General features: G+C 46.1%; 2 long non-coding RNA genes across 3 annotated transcripts in view; both read right to left on the bottom strand.

The window, feature by feature from the left end:
- Nucleotides 1-3,801: 3,801 nt before the first annotated feature.
- LOC135806948 (uncharacterized) lies at nt 3,802-5,564 on the bottom strand. Its single transcript, XR_010551365.1, has 2 exons — nt 5,128-5,564; nt 3,802-4,489 (listed from the first exon to the last, which is right to left on the bottom strand). It is a non-coding gene; the product is annotated as an uncharacterized LOC135806948 (long non-coding RNA).
- Nucleotides 5,565-10,886: 5,322 nt separating this feature from the next.
- LOC135823840 (uncharacterized) overlaps nt 10,887-16,194 on the bottom strand; it is a 28,473-nt gene continuing 23,165 nt past the window's right edge. For both annotated transcript variants that reach the window (XR_010554776.1, XR_010554777.1), the window contains exon 5: nt 10,887-12,321. This is a non-coding gene — a long non-coding RNA (uncharacterized LOC135823840). The remainder of the gene's footprint in view (nt 12,322-16,194) is intronic.

Below are 16,194 nucleotides of genomic sequence, written 5' to 3'. Positions count from 1 at the left end.
CCAGTCTCGGTGGAAGTGCGCGAGTTCGATTGGGAATAAAGGAGGAAGGGAGCGTCTCAGCTTCCTCGGACCAAGACCATTCGACTCAGCACCCTGAAGACTACAACTGGTGAAAATTTGATTTTATAGTCTGTTTCAAAAAGATTTACAATCAGGTTTGGGTCTTAAAAAGTATGAAGATAAGGGAAATTTGGACAACAAAGTACATAGAATGGCTTGTTAGGACACGGCAAATTGTTCTGTGAAGGTTTCGGAACAATTGGACCCACCGTTAAGGAGTTAGAATTTCGGCCAGGTTTCCGGCCTTTTCCCATGGTTTACAATTTGCCCAGGAAGCCAGTATCGATTTTTTATCAAAACCCACGATTTATCCTTTCCTTTTTGGCCTTGTGGTTATGAATGCTGTCTGCTGACCATGAAGCTGTGAGTTCAAATCCCAACCTATCCTCAAGTCAAACTTTTTTTTCATTGTTTTGGTGATCAAGCTGGTACAAGACAATGAAGATGGCTGCACCAAACGACTTGTTGTTGGAGCTCGCGCTTCCTGCCGAACTAACTGACACTTGACTGGCTCACGCCATGTGAACACACCCACAACACTGCAATGGTGTGAATGAATTATAATGGAAGTCATCGCGCTGTAGCTTTTTGAGATTTATTTTAGTATTTCAAGATCGCCAATTTATTTGAATTTTAGCAGTCAACGCCGTCTTCTATCAGCGTTCACAAGCGTCTGCTTTTCTCAAAATGTCGTCGAAGTCACACGGATAGCTTTGTCAAGTCATGGCCTTGGGAATGAGTCCGTGTCGATGTCGTTTTCGTCACACGGTGAGTAAATTGCATCGCAGCTCAAAGAAACTATTTTGGTCACAAAACGGACCCATGCAGCGCAGCTCGTCAACATTTACAACACTTTCGTTTCGACATGTCCTCTCTCTGACTCCATTATTGATACGAGGAAGAACTCGTTTGTTGTAAACCAGACGTACATGACTGTGTCAACGACGTGTGTGAGTTGTCATTTTTCCTGCTTTCGCGCGGAATATTTCTTCGAGTTCACAGTGAGTTTTTCCAGGCAGCGCTCGAGTGCTCATACGGTAAGACACCAAACTCCGCGGGCGATCGCCAGGATTGTAAATCTTTTTGAAACGGACTGTAGGCTTAGCTTCCCCTTTAACTTTTCCTTTTGAAGAATACGACAACCAGGTTTATTCTTCAAACTTTGGTTGCAATCATGCTGCTGCAATTCTCACAGCATTTGTTCCAAACTGTAGCATAAAATCCAGGATTTTTGCTACGTTTCCTGCACAATTTACAGGACAATTACAAAGAAATTGTCATTGTATCTACCTGAATATGAATGCAATCCACCTGAAACTTCACCAGAAGTTGAAGAAAGGGTCATGGTTCAACACTCCAGCAAAATCTCAATTTCGCCAAAATAGCACCTAAGGTTGGTTTTGCAGAGCACTGCTCACATGTACTATAGTACTGTGTGAGTTACAAATCACTAACGTCCAGCATAGTCACAATACAACGTCTGACATCATGCCCTTCAGAATACGGTTCGTCACTCTTCATTGGCGTTATCGGTATGGGTGTGGTAAGTGCAAACTACCAGATTGAATCTGATTCACTTACAAAGTTACAGTTCGTAGAACCATAATTTCCTCTTGCAAGTATATCCATCGTCCTAGCTGCTCGATGAGCCTGCATGTCCCTGCGTCGCGCGCTAGGGGCTAGCTAGCGTGACATTTCAACACCCGTCTTGGACTTGGCGATGTCGGCAGCATTGTGGTTCACAACCGAGGCTGTCACAAAACTCTAAGCTGCTTTCAATGTTTTTACTCGGCTTCTAAAGGGAATGTTTTAGTGAATGCAGCAAATGTGATTCGCTCTCCCGTGCTAGCTCCATGAAGATTACCATCATCGATTCAGACATCATGACTGCATCAGATCAACAGCTCGTGGACGATCTTTTTGCCGACAACTGTAGGAGTTACTGTACAAGTACGACAGTGCTGGCAACTGAAATCCGACCCCCTAGCGGTGCGCTAGCCGCCTTAGCGATTCGTACGAGACGCTAGGGGGAGGGGGTCGGATTTCAGTTGCCAGCACTGTAGTACAATGATGACTGTATGTATGTATGTGTACGTGTGACGATACATACATACAGAGCCTATGCAAATGCCAACATCGACGCATGTGCGTTGCATAGCTTCCCGCCTTTCTCGGATCGGGGTGCATGCATGCATGATGCAGCACATGCCAATCAATGCGAACATCAACGCATGTGCGTTGCACAGCTTCCCGCCAGTCTCGGATCGATCGGGCCGGGGTGCATGCATTCATGATGCAGTACGGACTCAGTACAATCATAATCATTGACCTTGTAGTTGTAGGTCTACAACAGTGCTGGCAACTGAAATTCGACCCCCTGAGCGGGCGCTCAGGGGTCGGATTTCAGTTGCCAGCACTGTACTACATGTACTAGTACTGCAACTATACTTGTTCTCTTGAAAGTGATGACGTCAAAAACGGCCAGGGAGTACTAAGTTGACATCAGATTTCTATTTTGGATCCACTAAGGTGTGACTTTGCTATTGCCTCAGTATGTGGGTGCATAGCAACCCACTCATGTCGTATGCAGGGGTGACTTTTACTTCGCCCCAGTTGTAACCCCGCCCCCAGTAGCCAAATCAGTCAGTTTCACTGGTTACATCACCTTGCTGTGAGTACAGTCCGTGCGCCAGTTCAGAAAAAGTCGTCTAAAAGTTGCACTTTTATTTTCCAGATTTGCCAGATTTCGCAGTTTTCTCAAGATATCGCGAGACGAATACTCAATGGCGTCTCCTTCGTCGTCCTTTGGTTTACGTCCCCCGTGAGTTCTTTGTCTCAGATCGTTGTCGAAATCCAACCTAATAGTTGTTCTCTGCCCTAAGTTTTGTCCGTGGCGATAACAAATATCGAGAAGTTGAGTTCTCGCTCGTCGCTTGCGTTTTCGTTATGTCGCTGATATTTTGGTTGAACATGCTATAATTTCGTGCCGTTGGTTTGTACAAGGGTTTCGCTATTTCCTGCTTATTTATTTAGAAAGAGATATTAGCCAACAGTGCATCCTCCAATTTTGGCTTGTGCAAAATATCCGACAGCGGTGGTACCAACCGTTTTGTCAACACTGTATTTTTGACACATTTTGAGACACACATGTCTTCAATTGGTGAACTTAGGAACGACCGACAGAATCGTTCAAGGGGTCCTAGTATTCTGCGATGTACCAGCCAGACCATTGTATCCGTAGACCACGAATTTATAAACAACACGAACCTCAACAGGTTGCTGGAGCTCCAAACACAAACCCTCGTAGATCAATGCATGTGCCTATACTTGTATGTACAACAGCAACAATATCAAGCCAAATACAGTACGGAGGTGGGAAAGAAATATAAATAATTCATGCAGAGAGGATGACACTACAAACACAGCACCCGAGCCAATGCAGAATTGAAGTGAAAAAATGGCATCTGCGGATGGCCTGGATACGTTGCTACTATGTACAGAACAACCGCCACAAGCTATGACACATAAAGTCTTGTACCTTCATTCACGGCGGCCGCATGGAGCAAATAATACGTTTACCATACACCCGTACATACATCACGTTTTCATGCGCTTTTTTCGACAGACCCACACACGTCTGCATGTACATGTAAACGCACAGACATGTATACGTACGTACGTGCACGAACATACACACCCATAAACATGCACACACATACACACACACACGCGCACATCCACTAAAGTATGGGAGCATATGTGCACAAAGCATCACGTGATTGCATTCACAAGTTTATACAAGACAGCCAGGTAATGAATGCATACTTGTAGTTGTGTGGTAGCTGCTACAACAAAATGGAGCATTGGCTAAATATTGCAATAAGGAGAGTGTTATGATAGTCATGCAAAGGTTCTGCTGTTATCAACGAAGTGCACGCCTCTCGTGCCAAGTTCAAGATCCATTGTACTCTTCTTTGCAACATACTTCGTGCAGCTTGCATCCAATCGTAGGCATCACGAGTCAAGGCAGCAGCCACATGGACCAGTAAGATTCACTGATATTGAGGATTTGGACCAGGGTGCTGTTCCGATCAAACTTGAAATAACACCTTGTTGAACTGGGTCTTCCCCACTGGCACAGCCACCTGGTGTGGCCCTACCATTAGTGGTCTCTGCCCGTTGCCTTCATTTTATTGGTAGGGTTGTGTTTGACGAAAAGCCCACTTGACTGCCTTCCAGCATATAGCTTTCAAATGTAAGTGTGATGTATTGATATCACAGACATGCTGACGTTTGGTACATGCCTCAAGGCTAGTCAATAGAATTGAAAGTCATACATCACTTCAAGCTAGGACCACTCCAGTGGGAGAAATGAGGTGATCCACTGTTGTCCGCTGGAAGCGTTTGACCCTGTTGATCATGGTGATATCTACATAGGCATCAATACACAGCCGGAAAGTGAAGTGTGCACACACAGACTCACACACACACACACACACACACACACACACAGTGACACACACACACGCACACAGACACACACACACGCACGCACACACATACCAAGCAGCATAGCACCACAATTTCCACCATGTAAAGCAGCAAGTATCGCCCCCCAAGCATGTGTATGCACAGAGTACATGATTATGCCACAAGGGATTTTTTATATAATTATTTGAATGCAGGTGCACAGACCCTGGGTCATTGGCATTGGTCATGGGTTTCATATTCATGTCCTAACTATAAATTGATAAGTCAATAATAATTTTGCTCTTCTGTTTCATGCATTGTGTGTAAAATTTCAATATACAGGCAAATTGTACTAAAGTACCGTACAGCTCTGCATCAATTTTGCCAATGCTGTTGATTGTACATTGTTCACAATCGCTGCCATTTCTCATAAATAATATTGTCATGCAGTATAGTTACGAAATACACCGCCAGGATGCCACAATACAAAGATGGCTACATCTTTTCAACCAACATGCAATTATTGCGAAAAAATAAATATTTCCATAATTTCGTGCCGTTGGTTTGTACACAATTTCAGGGCTAAAATAACCTTACCCTGTCATGGCGATATCTCTGAGGAGTTGAATTCACCTAGTCTCCCTTGTGCAAAAAATTCGCTCGTGGTGCTGCCAGCTGCAATGTAATGGCAACCCAGAATAGGGTGAAAATCGAAAACGATAAATTCCTCGCCTCCCGTCCATCCAACTGCGCTGGTTGCATCAAGTACGATGTTTAGAAGACGAGTGGCATCCGACTAACGACTGGCAACATATTTCTTGAAGAAGGAAGCCCTCATTTCACCGACTGGCCTCGAGGTAGGCAACAAATCGACCAACAATTTACTGACCGGCGTCGTCATCTTTCCCTGCATAACGTCTGCATGTATGGTTCCCGCGCAGAAAATAAAAATCGGGCCAAAACAGGGTCTGGCGCACGGACTGAGTAAGACGGCTTGAAATGTGCTTGGATCCATACAAAAACTGGATCCAAGTGGATCCAATTTTTGAATTTTTGAAATTGTTGCTATGCTGTGACGTAGCACTTTCAAGCCCTATTAAACTTCGCATGCAAAAGTCAAAGGATATCGCCGAATTGTTGTCATAAATTCAAAATTTCACCCAAAATGCAAGGAAAATTCGCTTTGCTGCCATGGTAACCAATATGGTGCCAGAATTTGCCATAAATTTTATGACTACACGAATGAGGGAGTCGTAAAAAAATACCGGTTTTTAACGACTCCCTGGCATGAATTTACCGTACTGCATAGCATGCGCGTAAGCCTGTAGATCTACGAAGAGCATCCATGATAACCCCAGGGGTTATGTACTCTTGCCTGTAGATCTACACTTAGACAGGTGCATGCACAATAATAGCCCAGTTATTAGCATTAAAAAGTAAAAAATACGCTCGGTATCTGTTCTTGCTACTGTGCTCTATGGCTGCCAGACCTGGACCATCTCTAGGGGTAAGCGGTATATGCTCTGGAAATGAGCAGATTATGCTCTAGCGGATGTTTGCAGAATGCTCGAGAAAACAGCCAATTATGTTTTTTATACGCTTCACTAGAAAGACCAAAAGAACATAATTATAATCGTCATGAATAAAGGACTCAGACCATTCTCATGATGTGGACTGGGAGCTTTGTGGAAGTACAGGACAATAATAATTATGCAAGAGGAATACCAAATTCACAACCAAACACTGACCTTTTTTTATCATTCCTAATCAACATAGTCGTATGTTCCTCTTGACTGGATTACACAGAACGGATATAATTATATGATGCCATTTGATTTATGTTTTTGGCAGAACATTCTATTTCCGGCATATGCGAATATGTGGGTTGCCATTGTGCGGTTGACATTGCCGCGGAAATGCATATACCGGTACTTGAAGTAATAATAATAATAATCTGTCCCTGCGGGAATTTGCGGAAAAAATCCTCGAAAACTTGTGCAAGAAATTGCGGTGGAAAACAACAAAAAATGCGGCGAAAAGTTCGGAACTTGCCAGGAACTCCCGGAATTATTGGCAGAAAATTGCGGATTTGGGCCAAGTCACGAAATTTGTTGTATCCTTAGAATCGCTATTTGCGTACTGTGGAAATAAGCTACAAGCAGGATCATGGAAAGCACTGTATACTGCGTGAAAAGTGCAGAAAAATGTCAAAAGAAGTGCAGAAAACAACAAAAAACGCGGGAAATCGCGAAATTTGTTGCGTCCGTGGAATCGTGATTTCCAGGAGGGACAGAATAATAATAATATTAGGGAGGTTCCGGAGTACGATTTTTCGTGCCAAAATCCGTGGAGGCTCTACGGATTTTTTATACGTCGTTTTCGAGCAGTGAAAAGTTCCGGGGTACGGAACTTATGTGTTTGCCGTCATTGCCTAGGTTACGATCGCAAACACGTCACATTCCCGCGCTATGCCTTTTTATTTTGAAAATTTGTACCGAAATCAAAACTTCCCGCGAAAAATCGATGTTTCTCGTACCAAATTTGTACGCGAAAAATCTTTCTGCACCCGATGGTCGATGGCGCAAAATCTCCATACGAAATATGGTTCGTATGAAAGCCAGTCCACACGGATTCTCCGTGCCGAAAAATCGTATGGAGCACGCCTGGAAAAAATCCGTAGCGCCCATACGGATTTTAGCACGGAAAATCGTACCCCGGAACCTCTCTAATAATAATAATAATCACTTGCCAATAACAAAGACAACAATAATACCATCAGCCGCCATTCACCGGTTTTGACGGTGCTTCACTGATGTTGAATGAGAAGAATTATACTGCTGCCTTCAGTGCTATTGTGTCGCTGAAGGGCTCGATTTCAGATTTGATGACGGTTACTTTTCAACGGATTTTGTTTTCTGATTTACCTCTCTTGCTATTACTGTACCTGCTTGTGTTAAGTCTCATTCTCGCAGATTAGTTGCATAATAGATTGTACATGCATCATTGTAGATTTGCTGTTCACAGTATTTCTCTCTTTTTTCTTTCTTTTTTTCTCAGTCTCCCTTATTATATTTTCTTCACATACAACAGCAGTACTCCCCATGGTCTTAAATGACCCAGGATGCTGCATAATACAAACACAAAACCAATAAAGCCACCCCCCCCATAATAATACTTGGTCCGCGTCAGCGATATTGTCGCTTATCTTTCAGCTTTGTTTATATATAGCCAATGCTTACTTGGCAGCCCATTTCATCCCAATTTTGGTTAGCAAGTTAGTTTGCTAGTACCTGAAAGGTCTAGCTAGAGTTCGAGTGGATTTCAAGAGCGAAAGGTGGGCGATTCTGATTGATACAGCGCCGCATTAATAGATTATTTTTTACGCTGTGCAGGCAAGAGCAGCGCAAGCCACAAGAAAGTAATCGGCTACTCGGAATCAGCTCGGAATCAGCTCCATTTTGCTGAACGGCCGAGATCGCTCACCTCAGGGATCGCTCATCAAGCTGAGATCGCAGCTCCCTTACCTCCAGCTCAACGCTCGGAGTATCCAGCGCATCGTGGAGATTTGCAAGTACTGTACGCGTAGTCGTCGTTCAAAATAAAATCTTGCAAAGAACGGCGTCTGATTTGAACCATACAGGCTGTCGTGCTGCCCACGCGAAGTCCTATTGAGAAGGCGACCGTCACGATCGACTTCTCTTTAGAAAATAGCCAGGCAGCGGAGAGGAAGAGAGAGGAGCTTGCAAAAGCAAGAGAGTCGATCCCGAGCAAAAATATTTGTCGCCAGCGACGAGAGCAGCGACGAGGAGGACCGAAAAAAGTAGGAACCCTTCCTTGGTCAATAAATTCCTCGCAGCTAGTTGTCATTCTATACCTTACCGTCCATCGCACCAAGTTTTATCACTTCAAGTGCACGCGTTCATGTCCAAAGTCTAAGTTCAAATTGTCGAAAGATAAGCGACAATATTGCTGACGCGGACCAAGTAATAATAATAATAATAATCTTCACTAGTTTGAGGGAAAGAGACAAACGGGAAAAGTCTGAAGAAAAAATTGACTGTCACCACCAGGACTCGAACCAGGGACCCTCGCTTGTAGCTAGCGATGCTCTAACCACTGAGCTATGGTGTAATAATAATAATAATAATAATAATCGACAAGAAGCGCAACGTACATGTATGGTCCTTGAATAGCAGGTGTGTATATATAACAGCCTCATTGAGCATCTGCCCTTGTTTTTCGGATGCCATTTTATGCCCCTTCTCAAAAGGACCTGATTATGCCAAAAAGTATGCCTTCACTAGCAGGTGTGTATAACAGCCTCATTGAGCATCTGCCCTTGTTTTTCGGGTGTCATTTTATGCTCATTCTCAAAAAGGACCTGATTTTGCCAAAAGTTTTGCCGGAATAATCCGCTTACCCCTAGCCATCTCACAAGCTATCATAAAATTAGAGCTTTTGAGCTCAGGTATCTGCGTAAGTTGCTTGGCATCAAATACTATCATCATCGCACAAATCAGTCAGTACTGCAGAAAGTCAAAAAAATGATATTGGCCCGTTCACACGCCTTGATTCAACTTTAAAAGCATATCAAGTTGAAGTGGTTTGGACATGCGGCTAGGCATCATGATAGCTATTTCTTGGATGGAATGGTGCCGGGATCAAGAAAGACCCCGTGGTCACAATCAATTCGGTTCACCAGCATCAAAGACTGATCAATTAATCGTACAATTCTGCCTCTCTCTCTCTCTCTCTCTCTCTCTCTCTCTCTCTCTCTCTCTCTCTCTCTCTCTCTCTCTCGTTGCTGCTGATCGTGATAGGTATAGGCAGCTAGTTTATGAGTGCATTTAGATTCTCTTTTTTCTTCTTTTTCTTCTTTTGGTGCTGCCGCCTTATGACACAGGTGGAGCCCCTATGGCCAGAATGGTTACGGATTCTACATACATGTACATAAAATGAACCCAATGCTGTAGACATACATTAGGCTATGACAGTAGCCAACATTCGGGTTGTATTTTGGACACAGGTTATATAAATCTCGAATGAACAGAATAAACCGTGATTGCGGCCATGTAACCGAACGACTACACTTAAAAACCGTAAAAGGGGATCACGTGGGATCCCGTACACCTCGTGCGTACTTGGACCTAGCATGGCGTGTATGCCAAGTCCATCGATTCTGGCTGGAGAATTAGCAATTCCACCCTCTCTTCAGAATTGAGGGGTGTGATGGAATTGGATTCCGTCAATTCTGACGATGGAATTTGGGTAATCGAACCGTGCATCCACCATAACTAATTCTAGAATTGACCGAAATGTGTGTAATCAAATGCGCCCATAGTCTGCATGGCAGAAACCAAAAAAAGAAAAAAGAAAAACGCCGACCGACCCTGGTACTGATGAGTGAAGTGACCCAAAACAACGAATTAATTCTGGGTGGCCTTATTATTGTAATTATAGTTTCCGTAGAGATAATGCTTTATTATCATATGCCGCCGGGATATTGTAGAAATGACTGTAGAATTGTAGTATTGAAGTACATGTAAAATAAAGATTTATATTATTATTATGATTATTATCATTACGAAGTAGTGGGTGCGACTTCGGCGATGATTATTATCATTATTATGATTATTATTTACAGTACTTAACTTCAGTTTCTTTGGTTGTATCCTTAGTTCCGTATTTTTCCCACTGATGATAGGAACAAGAAATCGATTCTGGGTTTTCAATGATTAATATTATTATGATTATAATGTATACACACCATGTAGTCTACCATGTACCGTGTATACGCACGTAGCAAGAGAAGCACGCAAATCTGCAAATGCACCAGATGTTCACCCACAGGTTTTCTCTTATAGCAACGATAGCGGACAATATCTGAATGAGACAGATCAAGACTAGCGCCAGATAACTGACCAATCCACACAACCTGCAAAGCCATGTGAATCGACCACCAATGCACACCTGGTCTACACCACATGGAGTACATTGGCACACAACAGCCAAGACAGTTACCTATGCCTGAGTACTGGGAACCAAGAGCCAACGGACATACCAACAACCTCAGCCACACGCAGACAGACAGTACAATGAATGATGTAGTTTTGACGTGACTGGCCGTCTTGAGCAGACCTGTACCCTGGTATTGCACTACTGCCTGTACTAGTAATGTTTGCCCGGGTTTCGTGCAAACCAGTGCTCACACAAGGGACTGGCTGCAGTGACTGCCTGCAGCGCATCACCTGGCGGCTGCTTTCCTAAAGCACGACGTTATTATTACAAACGCAATTCTCCAAACTTCCATGGGCTCCATACGTACAATTACAACACACTGAATAAAATATCCCCGCATCCCAAAGCTTTCTAAAGGATCAGTTACAAAGCATAATAAATAATGCTGGCAAAATCGTTTATATTATAAAGAGTTTGCGAGCATTGTGCGAGCATCCATGGAAGCATAATTCCACAATTTCGCAATCATAATTCGCCGTAGTCCACAGGTCGAACGAAGTGTCAAAATGCTGTGAAGGAAAAAACACCCAAATGTGTATGAATCTATATGAAAACTGGACCCAAAAAGTCAGCGCTGTCATGATGGGCTAGCTGCAACATAGCACTCTTGAGTCCAATAATATGGAAATAAATTAAAGTAAGAAAAGGACCAAGGAACTACGAGTTACGTTATAATGTGCACTACCATCAGTTACCTGACACTCAGCTCATGCGATAACATTGAACGACGGTACTGACGTTCTACTTCGAAGTACAAATAACTGGCTATCAGCTATAGCCCATCTTGGATGCGCACTCCAACAGACGGAATCTGGGTCTGAGAGTCGAAACTAAAATTAAGCTTTCGCCAAAGTATGACAGAAAGGCAGAGATGTCAAAACGTTTTCAGTGATTTGATGGATACCATAGGCTCACATACTTCGAACCTGTCCATTGGCATGTGCAAACAGTGATGCAACACTCCCACTGCTGCTCGGTGTGTGGAAAAAAGGAAGAAAAACAACATCTTTCTTGCTGAGGTGCTCACTTTGCGAAGTGCACTGCATGCTGTTTACTGCTGCTTACTGCTGCTTACTGCTGCTGAAGACTGAGCCGCTCTGACTCATCTTTGGCATTGCTGCTGTGAGCAGTCTGCCCACTAGTTTTCAAACGAATACAGTCACTGCCTGGTGCAGCAAATGCGGTGTTTGCTGCTACCATGGCCACTGTTGTTGCTGCCATGGCATCTGTTGCAGTGGTTGCTGCCATGGCATCTGCTCTTGCCGCTGTGTCTGCTGCAGTGTTAGCTGCAATGGCAACTGCTCTTCCTGCCGAGTCTGTTGCAGTGATAGCTATGGCTGGCTCAGCTGCTGTATCTGCTGGTTCTGATAAATCTGCTGGGCTAGCTACTAGGCGGCCATCACCATGATCACAGGCAATATTGCACGAGCAGAATCCATATCCCTGAAACCCTCAAAGGTCTATAGTCACAATGCAGGACAGCTGCTGCATCCATCAATACAGGTCTACCGGCTGCATGGACTGGATCACGTGATATATGGCAGGTCAGTAAAGCTGTTCTCTGCAATGGACAATTCCAACAGCAACCGTTGCTCACGTACGCCAGCAGAATGCTGGCTGCTTTCTGGCTTGAGCTGCAACTGGATGTGTACAACCGTAGTATTCTGTCACACCACGGTAAGTGTAATTGTGACTTGCAAAGACGGTGCAAAATACGCAATGAAGCCATGTTCATCACTTGGAATGGTAGACGAGACGATTTGCACAGGCAAGCTGTACAGGAACAAGCAGAATTAGGCACGCACACACATGTACGAGAAACACACACACACATATACACACACATCCACGCATGTACACACACACATACACACACACACAAACACACACACACACACACACACATGCACACACACACACACACACTACTACTACTACTATAGCATGACTGCCCATTGGGCAATGTCACCCCCGGAGGGGGCCAGAGTTTGGAGTGCACCGTCATTGGCAGGACTTCTGGTGCCTCGTCAAATCTTGCTGTCGTCGGAAACGTTTCGGGCAATGCATGCAGATCAGCGGCAGTGATTCCCTATCGGCTGCAGCAAGACGTTTTCCACGGTTGCAGTTATGGCGGTTAAAACCAGCCCGGGACTTGAAGCAGCGATTGCAGCGTTGACAATGCTGGAAGCAGCAACTAGCGAGAGACGCCGTCAATGCCGTATCTGCATGTTCAGGGAGTGCAGGCTGGCAGCGATGAACTGCAAGCCCACCCTTACTACGGAACCATCGGCAGCAACTGACGCACTGTGCTGAACCACGCTGTTGGTGGACGGGAAGTTGGCGCTCAGCCAAACACTTGTGCCGTGCCTTGTCTTGAGGACGAGAGAAAGCCCGGTTGCAAGATGAGCAGAGTACGGATTTCTCTACTGCCCGAGGAGGCTGAAAAACCAGAACCTGCTCTCGCCAAGCTGACCGGTCTTGTGCGCAATCAAACCAGTTTGGAATGGACTTCGTGTCAGTAGCCACAACGTCTCTCCACCTACGCCTGGGACCGCAGAAGGGGCGCGCAGCCAACAAACGACCAAACAACAGCTGCAATGGGACACGGTCCTCCGACATCCGAGCCACATGACCAAGCCACTCTAAACGACGATGGCGCATCTTAACAGAGAGTGGCACTGGGTCACCCCAGTGACGACGTAACTGCGCAGACGTGATGCGATCGGATTGCTGCTGACTGCGAGGGATGGCTAATATTGTGCGGATGCAGCGATGATGAAAGGCATCCAAACGTCTACTATCAGCTTTCAAGGGCGTCCAGCACTCACTGCCGTACAGCAAAATGGACAAGACACAGGCCACGTATAGCTTTCGCTTACTGACTAATGACAGCGAGCGATCCGACAAGACTGGAAGAAGAGCTCCAAAGGCTTTGGAAGCCTCAGCTATGCGGCGACTGACGTCAGTAGAGGAGCGGGCATCCGGTGTCACGACGGACCCCAGATAAATGAAGGATGGAACGTGCTCCACAGTATCACCGTTGACGTTCATATCGGCTCTATCAGGCATGTTGACTTGGCTACCTGCCACGAGAAATTTCGTTTTAGCAGCGTTGACGCAGAGGCCAAAGGAAGAGGCAACCGTGCAGAATGTTTCAAGGCACTTCTCAGCACCAGGGCGGTCTTCAGCGAGCAAGACCGCGTCATCTGCGTACTCAATGTCGTTGATGATTGCGGCAGTAGACTGGCGAGCGGGCTTTGAGAAAAGGTTGCCATTGATGCTAAATTGGATGGGGATGCCAGGTGGATGGTCGCTGTCCTGCATCATTTGTGCCCACCGCTCAAGCACAACACCGAAGTACAGATTAAAAAGTACTGGGGCCATCACACAGCCTTGACGGAGGCCATTGTTGACCGCAAACGGCTCGGTAGTGCTGGCACCGACGCGCACAGCTGCCTGCATGCTCTCGTGGAACGATTGGATTAGATTGAGGAGCCCTTCAGGAATGCCTAGCCTCCCCAATGCTAGCCAGAGTGCTTGGCGTGGTACGGAATCATATGCTTTCTTCAGGTCTACGAAGACACAGAACAGCTTCTGACGGTGCTCGTACGATTTCTCGATGAGCTGGCGAATGGAAAAGATGGCATCAGCGCAGCCGCGACCAGGGCGAAAGCCACACTGGGATTCTGGAAGTTCTTGTTCCGCGACAAGTTGGAGACGGTCCTGAATGAGACGGCCACAAACCTTGCCAGCGACATCTAGGAGGGCAATGCCGCGCCAGTTGTTGCAGTTGGTCAAGTCACCCTTTTTGGGAATCGGGACGAGTTGGGCATCCCGCCAATCCTGGGGAACCGTTCCGTTGGTCCATGCAGTGTGAATAACATCAAGCAGAGCCTCAAGCAATGGTTTACCACCAGCTTTAAGCAGTTCAGGTGCAATTCCAGATGAGCCAGGAGCCTTGCAATTAGCCAGCTGGCGTATAGCCATAGTGAGGTCCTCTAGCGAGGGAAGTTGGCCGAGTGACTCATCAACTTCACGCTGCTCAATGTGGTCAAAGATGGTAGCATCGAAGGTGCTGCGAACGTTCAATAGACGGGCAAAATGCTGCAGCCAGCATTTCTCTTGCCCCTCCTGGGAGCTACAGATAACTCCGTCACTGCCACGGATGGATGGGATGGAGATAGGTGATAATCCCGAATAGCACTTCTGTATATCACGGATTGCAGACCATGCGTGCTTGCCACTAAACCGACTTGACTCAACCACATTAGCTTTACGTCCAATCCACTCACTCTTTGCGTTACGCACGGCAGTTCTGCACTTGCCACGAGCCTCGACAAAGCGACGCCTGTCAGCGTCAGAACCAGAGGCGAGCCATTTGCGATGTAAGGCATTGCGGCTATCCAGCATAGGTGCAAGAACATCAGCACACGCTTCAAACCAATCAGGCTGGCGACGACGTGGACGGCCAAGATGCTTCTCAGCGCTGGTGACGATAGCAGATTTGACGGCAGACCATTTGTCCTCAACGCAGCCATCATGATTCCAGGATCGTAACTCTGACGCAACAGACGTCGCATATTGTTCACGAGTTTTACAGGTTGCAGCTCTCTGCGCTTCCGTCATGCAGGAGTGTTTGACAAGTTGTTGCACATCAAACTTGACAGGTCTTTTTGCACGCTTGTGGCAAGCAGATGAGCGGATGCGGTATGTGAGACACACAAGGTTGTGATCTGTACTACACTCAGCTCCCCTGATGACATGGCAATCCATGCAGTTGGACAGGTCTTGTTCCCGGACCATTGCATAGTCGATGCAGTGCCACCGCTTCGAGCGGGGATGTTGCCAGGTACACTTGTGGATGTTACGTTTCATGAACCAGGTGTTGCACACAGTAAGGCTGTTGCACGCTAAAAACTGGAGAAGCTCAGCGCCAGCCTCATTGACAGTGCCAACACCATGTGGGCCACGTGTTCCATACCAGCCATCGTCACAGATTTCAGCTCCAACTCTAGCGTTGAAGTCTCCCAAGATTATCAAGGAGTCCTGGGTGGGTACGGACAGAATAACTTCCTGAAGAGAGTCAAAGAAATCGTTCTTTGCATCGCGACTGGACCGGAAAGTCGGTGCGTAGCACACCACGACGTGGACCCAAATGTCACCGAACTTTAGCTTGCAGCGTGCGACACGCGATGAGACAGCAGACCACTGATTTCCCCCTGCTACGAACGCTTGCTGTGCGCGTCCGCGTAGTACGACTCCAACTCCTTCGCCTCGTTTGAAATCGTCCGTTGGGATGGCGCGACCTGACGTGAGAACAATTGCATCCTCGACACGGAATATATCTTTACCAAACCACTTCGACTCCTGGAATCCAGCCACTTCTATTTCGTACCGACGAAGTTCACTGACAACGATGTTGATTTTCTTGTCTTCCACGACGCGCTTTCCACGAGCAGCAGTTGAAACCGGGCCATCGATGTTCACTAAAGTCCTGACGTTCCACGAAGCAAATTTGACAAGAGCACCAGCTGGGCGCCTCCGACGGGTGCCTCCAAACTCTGGCTGCTTTGAAGCTGAAACTCTACACATCCGAGGGGTAGCTAGCCCACTGCGGATGGAGGACTACGGACGACGCGACAGTGA

Source organism: Sycon ciliatum, chromosome 1 (genome assembly GCF_964019385.1).
Source record: "Sycon ciliatum chromosome 1, ocSycCili1.1, whole genome shotgun sequence".
In the NCBI taxonomy this organism is placed as follows: domain Eukaryota; kingdom Metazoa; phylum Porifera; class Calcarea; order Leucosolenida; family Sycettidae; genus Sycon; species Sycon ciliatum.
This window is presented reverse-complemented; position numbering and strand designations above follow the sequence as displayed.